This window comes from Microtus ochrogaster, chromosome 10 (assembly GCF_000317375.1).
Source record: "Microtus ochrogaster isolate Prairie Vole_2 chromosome 10, MicOch1.0, whole genome shotgun sequence".
Classification (NCBI taxonomy): Eukaryota; Metazoa; Chordata; class Mammalia; order Rodentia; family Cricetidae; genus Microtus; species Microtus ochrogaster.
Window position 1 is genome coordinate 7,038,268 of NC_022016.1, and position 10,218 is coordinate 7,048,485.

Sequence of the window (10,218 nt, forward strand, 5' to 3'; positions counted from 1 at the left end):
GATAGATAGATGATAGATAGATGATAGATAGATAGATAGATAGATAGATAGATAGATAGATAGATAGATAGATAGATATGAATATATTTGTAAAACATTTGGTTAACCCAGAATAGTCCTCAAAAGTGCTTCACACTGACTCATTTTCATTTCATTAGTGACTGAGTCTTCATCCTCAAGAGAGACTTTCAAAGAGGTTTCTCAAGTCTTTTTTGCTTTTAATTATACATAATTGGTTATTTAGAAATCTTAATCTTTTCCACCCTGTTTTTAAATAACTTTTCCCCATCATTGATGGTCAAGTATTCATTCAATATATCAGCACAGATATGAAATTCCAGGGCAGAAAGAGGCTGACCAAATCCTCAATTAGGTGTGGTCATTTTCTACTGCTCTGAAATTTGAGAAGAATCTAAATATGTGCACTCTGTCCACTCTTATCTGGCTTTTTAAATCCAACCTCACTGGGTTCATCATCTGGCATAAGACTTTTAGGGATTACTGTACTAAGGTTGACCAGACAGCCACGGAGAGCAGTAATAGAAGTTTGCGTGGGTGTGGAGGGAGAGCTGGGGGGGGGGAGACGGGCAGAGAAAGGAGGCTCCCCAGGCTTGAGCAGGAGTGTGAGCTTTCACTCTTTTCTTTCTTCTCCCTTTGTTTCCTTGCTAGAGAAGCCCTGTGTGGAGGAATTGCTACTTAGAGTTTTCTTCTCTCATGCTTAGTGTCCCTCTTGAAATTCCTTGTTTTTAATATTCAAAGCTATCAAAGACCAGAAACTGGTACGTGGCTTTGGTCCCAGCACTTGGAAGACAAAGGCAGGAGAGATCGAATCTCTATTAGTTTAAGGTCAAGCCTGGTCTACATAGTAAGCTCCAAGCCAGTCAGAGCTACATAGCGAGACCCTGTCTCAAAAGAAACAAAGTCAAGTTCATAATAATAGCCATGGTAATTCCGCATCACTTAGTAAAATTTTTGACATCTATTAAGTAAACTTGAGAATACATAGTAAGAATATGAGTATGAAGGAGCTGTGTTTTCAGGACAAGGTGACAAGTCTAATGCAGAGGGACTGTGACAAACAGGAAAGATCGCACCACAACCAGTTCGAGAATAATGTACCTCTTCAGAGTCTTAAATAACTTAACCATTAGTATCCAAAAGAGACCACATGATCTGTGACCTGGAAGCCAACCCAGGGCACAGGCTGAGTGAAGTGACTTTGTTTTGTGATTTAACAAGACAGAGTGTGTCCTTATGAAGGGCTCAGAAGGCCAGAGACAAAGTGTCAACAATCTCCTTTAAGCAAAAGGCCACCAGAGTAACAGAAGTTCAGTCAGGGGTTCTCCAGACTGGCTGGGCGGGGGTGAGGGGGTGTGGCTGGTCAGACCCGCTCCACCGTCCTTGGAAAGCACTTCTTCCACGGGTCATATGTGTAAGGCGACATGTGTTGTAGGAGTCCACTTGTGTGTCTCACCTGCCCAGACTCCCGAAATTACCACACAGAAACTATATTATTTGCAATACTGTTTGGCCAATTACTTAAGCATATTTCTGGCTAATTCTTATATCCTAAACTAACCCATCTCCATTAATCTGTGTATTGCACGTGGTGTGGCTTACCGGCAAAGTTTCGGCATGTTTGCCTCTGGTGGTGGCTCCATGGCTTCTCCTCGACTCTGCCTTTTTCTCCCAGCATTCAGTTTAGTTTTCCCCACATAGCTCGGTTCTGCCATGCTTTTCTATAGGCTCAAAGCGGTTTCTTTATCAACCAGTGGTATTCACAGCATGCAGAGGGGAATCCCTCATCAAACATGGAACAAAGCATTTGTATACATGAGGCACGTGTCTAGATAAGAAAATTGAAAGTAAAGCAATTAGGAGAATGAGGCAGGTTAAAGGCAAAAGTGTTTGCTGAATGTTGCATCTAAACACAAGATCTAACCATCTTATATCCATTTTTATTGCTATGAGTCCTGGAAAACAAATCTATAAAAGGGAGCTCAGATCTTGCCAAAAATAACTCAAGAGGCCACAAACCCAAAAAGATTACTAGAAATGGGGTAAAGTTCATCATGCAGTGTCCCCTATAGTCCAAAGATACCACACCATAAGACACATGTGATGGGAGAAGGGAAGAAGGTCCATGTTTGTTCAAGCATTTGCAAACTACCAGGCTGTATACTGAGGACAGATGAAATGAGATGAGGCATGAAGAACCCATCACCCCTGGTTTCATGTGAGTGCGATACTATCCATCTTTATTGTGTTCACACCTGATATCCAGCACTAAACAGTACCAGGCACATAGTAGGCTCTCAAAACTATATTCGAAGATGTTACTCCTTTGTCTTCTAGTTTGAATTGTTTCTGATGAAAAATAGGTTGTCATTCTATTTTTTCAATATGCAATTGAATCCTTAGATTATTATTATTTTGATTTTTAAAGTTTAAAGGTTTTTTTTTAATTTCTTCTTTGGCTATTGTACTTTTATGTGCTAAAGAGTAACTTTACATTTTTATGTTTGATGAACTCAGACTCAACATTCTTCATCCAACTTGGGGGAGGGAGTTTGTCATTCATGTTTCAAATGCTTCCACTGAGCCTCCTACCCCTGCCCCGAACACATTAGTTGTGCAGCTGCTCTCAGCTTGCTGCTGCTCTTTTCAATCTTATTTTTAGATTTATTTACTTGTTTATTGATGTTTATTGAGCTCTACATTTTTCTCTGCTCCCCTTCCTGTCCCTCTCCCCTCCCCACTTCAACCCTCCCCCAACGTCCCCATGCCCCCAATTTACTCAGAAGATCTTGTCTTTTTCTACCTCCCATGTAGATTAGACCTATGTGTCCTCTCTTAGTGTCCTCATTGTTGTCTAAGATGTCTGGGATTATGGTTTGTAGATTGGTTTTCTTTACTTTATGTTTAAAAACTACCTATGAGTGAATACATGTGATAATTGTTTTTCTGTGTCTGGGTTACCTCACTTAAAATAATCTTTTCTAACTCCCATCCTCCCATTTTCCTGAAAAATTCAAGATGTCATTATTTTTCTACTATGTAGTACTCCATTGTGTAAATGTAACACATTTTCCTTATCCATTCTTCAATTGAGGGGAATTTAGGTTGTTTCTAGGTTCTGGCTATGACAAACAAACATATGAACATATGAACATAGTTGAGCACATGCCCTTGTAGCACAATTGAGCATCCTTTGGATATATACCCAAAAGTGGTATTACTGGGTCTTGAGGAAGCTTGTTTCCTAATTTTCTGAGAAATCACCACACTGACATCCAAAAGGGCTGTACCAGCTTGCATTCCCACCAGCAATGCAGGAGTGTTTCCTTTACCCCAAACCTTTCCAGCATAAGTTGTCATCGGTGTTTTTGATTTTGGCCATTCTTTCAGGTGTAAGATGAAATCTCAGAGTTGTTCTTATTTGCATTTCTCTGATGACTAAGGATGTTGAGCATTTCCTTAAGTGTCTTTTAGAAATTTTAGATTCCTCTATGGAGAGTTCTCTGTTTAGGTCTGTACTCCATTTTTTATTGGATTATGTGTTCTTTTGGTGACCAATTTCTTGAGTTCTTTGTATTTTGTAGATCAGACTTCTGTCTGATGTGGGCTTAGTGAAGATCTTTTCCCATTCTGTAGGCTGTCGTTTTTGTCTTGTTGACCATGTCCTTTGCTTTAAAGAAGCTTTTCGGTTTCAGGAGGTCCCATTTATTAACTGTTTCTCTCTGTGTCTGTGCTGCTGGGGTTATATTTAGAAAGTGGTTCCTGTGCCAATACATTCAAGTGTACTTCTCATTTTCTCTTCTATAATGTTCAATGTGGCTAGCTTTATATTAAGGTCTGTGATCCATTTGGACTTGAGTTTTGTGTATGGTGATAGATACGGATCTATTTCATTCTTCTACGTGTTGATATCCAGTTATGCCAGCACCACTTGTTAAATATTCTTTTTTCCATTTTATGTTTTATTCCTTGTCAAAAATCAGCTGTTTAAAGATGTGTGGATTGATATCTGGGTCTTCTATTTGGTTCCATTGGTCCTCCTGTCTGTTCTTATGCCAATACCAGGATATTTTCAGTACTGTGGCTCTGTAGTAGAGTTTGAAGTCAGGGATTGTGATACCTCCAGAAGTTCTTTTGTTGTTCGGGATTGTTTTGGCTATCCTGGGATTTTGCTTTTCCATATGAAGTTGAGTATCATTCTTTCAGGGTCTTTGAAGAATTTTGTTGGAATTTTGATGAGTATTGCATTTGAATCTGTAGATTGCGTTTGGTGACATTGCCATTTTTACTATACTAATTCTGCCTACCCAAGAGCATGAGAGATCTTTCTACTTTCTGGTGTCTTCTATTTCTTTCTTCAAAGATTTAAAGTTCTTGTCATACAAGTCTTTCACTTGCTTGGTTAGAGTTACTCTAAGATATTTTATTTATTTGTGGTTATTGTAAAGGGTGTTGATTCTCTGATTTCTTCCCCATCCCCTTTGTCATCTATGTATAGGAGGGCTACTGACCTTTTTGAGTAAGCGATTTTTTTTTAAATTTTTGTCTTCCGTGTCTTAATTTTCTGTAAACCTATTTTATAACCTAGGTAATTGACAGAATCTCCTCTCTGTATGTCTTAGGAGCAATCTTTAATTCCCATTTAGGTAAAACTATCTTTATTTTTTAAACAGTCTTTTTAAGGTATCTATGTTTGAATCAGATAGCAAAATATCATCCATGTAATGGTAAATTATAGAATTAGGAAATCACGTATTATTTCCATGGTTGACTTACAAAATATTGACACAAGGTGGGGCTTTGAGCATTCCCTCTGGGAGGACAGTTCACTAGTACCTCCTAGTAGGCTGAGAATTATTATAAGTAGGCACTGTGAAGACAAAGTTTTTTCTATCTTTTTCTTGTAAAGATATAGTGAAGACAAAATCCTTTAAATCAATAACTATGAGAGGCCATCCCTTTAGTAACAGAGAGGGCAGAGGAATTTTAGATTGCAGAGGGCCCATAGGTTGAATAGCCTTGTTGATAGCTCTAAGATCTGTCACCATTCTCCATTTTTTAGATTTTTTTCTTAACAACAAATACAGGAGAATTTTAAAGGCTGGTAGATTTTTCTATATGTTGAGCATCTAATTGCTCTTGTACCAGCCGTTTTAAAGCCGGTAACTTTTCCTTAGCTAAAGGCCATTGCTTGACCCATATTGGCTTCTCAGTCAACCATTTTAAAGGAAGGGCTGTTGGTACATCTGAAAGGTTATCAATTGCTTTGTGTTCTTGTACAGCCCGAATGGCTGGTGTTTGTCTTCTGTAATATCTTTTATTTATTTTTTAGAAATATAAGCTTTAGGGGCAGCAGGAATGTTAATCTGAGAATTCTATTGATGCAATAGGTCACGACCCCATAAATTTACTGTAATATTGGCTATATATGGCCTTAGTGTTCCTATTTGCCCTTTTGACCCTATGCATTTAACCCATCTTGTGCTTTGTCTTACCCAAGATAGAGTTTTAATTTCCATGAACTGAACATCTACCTCCTGAAGAGGCCAATTTGGATGCCAAGATTCTGGAGTAATGATACTTACATCTGCACCTGTGCCCAATAAGCCTTTAATAAAAATGCCATTTATACACACTCTTAGCTTTGGTCTTTGTTCATTTATAGAAGTCTGTCAGAATATATGTTTCCTCTGTCCCACCAAATATTTTGACTCATGTTCCACATTTATCTCGTCATTCAGACAGTTATTGTTTTTGATAGCAGGCATGGGACCTTTTAATTTTTCTGATGAGACATGTTTTCCACAGTAACTGGGAATGACTGGACCACATTTGTCATGGGGGCCTGAGAGAGGCCCCCCATGGCATTTCCCGATGGTATCGGGTTGTCTTGTCTATCTCTTGTTGACCTACATTCATTGGTCCAATGTCTGCCTTTGTCACATCTCCTACATAAACCTGAAGGCTGAGTCCTCCTGCTTCTGTTATTCCCAGAAGAGGCATTATTTTTGGAAATCCATTGTCTACAACCCCTTTTTATATGTCCCATATTACCACAATTAAAACATTTGATATTTTGATGTCTTCTCTTATCATTGGAAATTGCTTTTCCTACCCACGCTTCAGTACCAGAGTCAAATGTCTTGACATTTATTGCATGCAAGACCAATTTATCCAAGGGTGTTGATCTGATCTTTAAAGGCCCCAGAATCGTTTTGCACTCTATGTTGGCATTCTCATAAGATAAATATGTAATTATTATACGTCTAGCTTCTGGATCAGTTATCCCTATTTGTACGGCCCTAGTTAGTCCTTGCAAAAAGTCACTAAAGGGTTCTCTCTGGCCCTGTTTAACCCTAGGATATGATTCCACTCTCTGTCCTGGTTTTTGAACCCTGTACCAAGCCTTTAAAGCTGCTGTGGCACATACAGACAGGGTGTGGTCATCATAAAGAGCTTGGTCCTGAGGATCTGATCTAGGGAAATCTCAGTTCCTTTTACCCTTTCCTGTTGCTCTACAATTCTTGCTTCCTCTTTAAAAAGGCATCTCCAGTCTAATTGTGGCCCACTTGCTAGGACAGCTGAGATTAACTGAGCCCAATCATGAGAGTGGCTTTGTTACTGAAAGCCCAGGTTTTAACCATCTCTCTAACAAAGGACGAATGTAGTCCATAAGTCACAATTGCTTGTTTAATTTCTTTTAAATCACTCATATGTACGGGCTCCCATGTATATTCATTGAAAACCTTAGGGTATTTGGAGCCAGCTACTTTTTTTTTATGTTATTACTGGAAAAGCGGGTATAACTCTGGGGAAGCTATCCCAGAGAGTTTTACGCACTGATGAAGTTAAATTTTGCCTTCCTACCTTTTGCTCCTGGTCATCAAAGTCGATAATTTTCTCAATCTTTTCAAATCTGTTTACCATTGCCTTCTGTAAAGTCTGGATCTCCCGTCTAGTATTCTGCTCTAATGCCCTCATTGAGGATTCTAATGTATGAAGTCTGTCCATTAGAGATAATATCTCATCCTTGGACATAATCTTTATGGCATGTATATTACCTTCTTGGAGAGACATTCTATCAGTCAATCTGTCATACTCCTTTGACAGAGTCTGATTAATACATTCAACAGTGTAAATCCTCTCAAATAATGTTTTAGCACCCACTGTCATGGACTGGATTTTATGTGTCAAATCAGCTATTTCCTTCTCCAGAGAGCTGAATCTCTCTCTAAATGAATTAATATTATGTGCCAAATCAGCTGTTTCCTTCTCCAGCGTGCTTTCTCTCCTTAAATGAATTACTATTAGACTGTACCTTTTCCAAAAATAGCTCAATTGACAGAGTTGTATTAAACAAAGACCCAGTATCCTCCTTGAGAACTGTAATCTCTTTCTTGAAGAGTTTGGCATCAGTCTGTGTTGTGTGTAAAAGTACCTCAGCTGACTGAAAATTGTTAGTTAAGATGGTCGTGTCCTTCCTTAGATATTTAACTTCTTTTTTAAGAAGCCTGGATTCAGTCTGTAAAGACTGCATCATTTTTTATTGTCAAGCCATATTTTTATGAAAAAAACTATAGAATACAAGAAAAAAGGTGAATCCTAGAAATATCCATTCTCTCTTTACTCTGTATATTTAGTGTTTTGATTATTATGTGGCAAGAGAACTTTTTTTTATCCAGTCTATTTGGTGTTCTGTAACCTTCTTGTATCTTCATAGGCATATCTTTCTTTAGGTAGGGAAAGTTTTCTTCTATGATTTTGTTAAATAAATTTTCTATGCCTTTGAGTTGAACTTCTTTCTCCTTCCTCTATATCTATTATTCTAAGATTTGGCCTTTTAATGATGTCCCATATTTCCTGGATATTTTGGGTTAAGCTTTTGTTAGATTTGATGTTTTCTTTAACTGGAGAGTCTATTTCCTCTATTGTATCTTTAGTGCTTGAGATTCTCTCTTCCATCTCTTATATTCTGCTGTTCATGCTTGCATTTGTGGTTCCTGATCTTTTTCTCATGATTTCTGTTTCTATAATTCCTTTGGCTTGTGTTTTCTTTTTTGTTTCTATTTTAGTTTTCAAGTCCTGAATAGTTTCTTTTATATGTTTGATTTCTTTTTCTTAACTTTCTTTAAGTGATTTGCTGATATCTTCCAATTTTTCCCTCAGTTTCTTTAAGGGACTTTCTCATTTCATCTTTAAGAATTTCAAACATTCTCTTTTTTTTTTTTTGGTTTTTCGAGACAGGGTTTCTCTGTGGCTTTGGAGCCTGTCCTGGAACTAGCTCTGTGGACCAGGCTGGTCTCGAACTCACAGAGATCCGCCTGCCTCTGCCTCCCGAGTGCTGGGATTAAAGGCGTGCGCCACCATCGCCCAGCCCAAACATTCTCTTGAAGTTATTTTTTAGTTCATTTTCTTCCGGTTCATCCATTTTTGGTTGTTCAGGTCTTGCTGTTTTAGGGCCTTTAGGTTTTACTAGTGTTTTGTTGCTCTTTGTGGTGTAGTGTGTGATCTTACCTTTTCTATTCATCCTTTCCTCTCATAGATATGGTTGGAGCTGTCTGAAATTCTGTTGAATAATCTTCTAGGTACCAGTGAATCCAAAGCTCAGATGGTTGTTCCTCGTGGTACAGTCAGTGTCACAGTTCTAGTTTCCCCATTGGTTACTCAGTGTTCCTGGAGATAGCTCAGTGCTCCTGTTCCTTGCTCTGCTCACTTGCAGTTTGCTGTCTCAGGCCTACTTTAGCCTAGGTTGCTGGCTTTGCCCTGTTTCTGTAAATCCTGGTCTGGATCCCATCCTGAAAAAGTCCATGGCTTGGAGTTGAACCTGTTCTAGTGGAGATTGCTGACTCTGGATCTGGTCACTGGCTCAATCCTGATCCACCAGTGTTTTGGGACTGGATTGGCTTCCAGGACTGGATTTGCTCCTGGCTGGTGCTCCCAGTGGAGCTTGTTTCCTCAGGCCTTCTCTGTCCTAGGCAGTTCATTCAGAGCCACCCCTGTGGAATCTGTTGCCCAAGGTGGAGTTCCTTGCCTCAGGGCAAATGTGGGTTGGAGTTGGACCTGGAAAGGTTTCTGACTCTGGCCTCCTGCCTCAGAGGTCCCAGACTCAGGTTTGGACCTGCAGAGGTTCCAGGTTCCTGCCTGTTCCCTTTAATGTCCCAGACCAATGCCTCTCCTCAATCTTTTAAACATTTTTTTCATTCTCTACTTCTATGTGTGCAAATTCTATTGTCTTTTCTGTTCCCTCAGATTCACTATATCATCTACTGTTAAGTTTTTTGTCAATCATTCTCTACATTTTTCTTTCAGATGCTGGGTGTGTGTGTGTGTGTGTGTGTGTGTGTGTGTGTGTATACACAGGTACACACAGATGTGTACATACAGATCAGAGGATAGCTTATAGGCTTTGGTTTTCTGGGGACTGAACTCAGACTGTCAGTCTTGGAAGCAAGTGCTTTTACCCACTGATTCATCTCTTGGGCTCCAATTGCTGTTTTTTATAACTAGAATCTCTACTATTCCAGGATTACCTTTTCTTTCTTCAACACTATATTTCTTCATCTACTATATCCATTTCTTTCTACCACCAGAGATACTGAGCAAAAGTGAGACATAATACATATTAACATGGGAATCTAGCCTTTGCATTAATCATTATTGGTTAAAGAAACAGGGAGACTAGTTAGGAGACTATTGAAATAACCCATGCAGGAGATGTTAGCAGCTAGGACCAATTCAGCAGTTAATAAAAGAAACATGTAAATTGGTTGTGATGACAGACACCTAATCAATACTATGGTAACAATTCCTTAAAAGGAATTTTTGACACAGAACATGAATGGAACATATCTAAAGGTTTAAAACGTTGACATATAAAAGGAGTTGGAACTAAAACAAAACTTTATACTCTTGTACCATTGACACATGAAAGGTTTTTGGAGGAATCACCCAGATTAACTTCCCCTTACCACTGAGGGACTTACCCAAAGCCATATGGCAAATGTTCACACCAGGAATTAAACCTACATGACTATACACTTCCTTACCATGTTCTTGTGGGGCCAGGGAGTTGGAATAACTTAGAGGCAATGAGTTATGAAGAGGAAATCAGAGGAATGAAATGGCCATGGGCTCAGCACTTCCTGTATACCTACCACCATGGAGTCAGCTTGCCTATAGTTAACACTTTGCTTCTCTAAA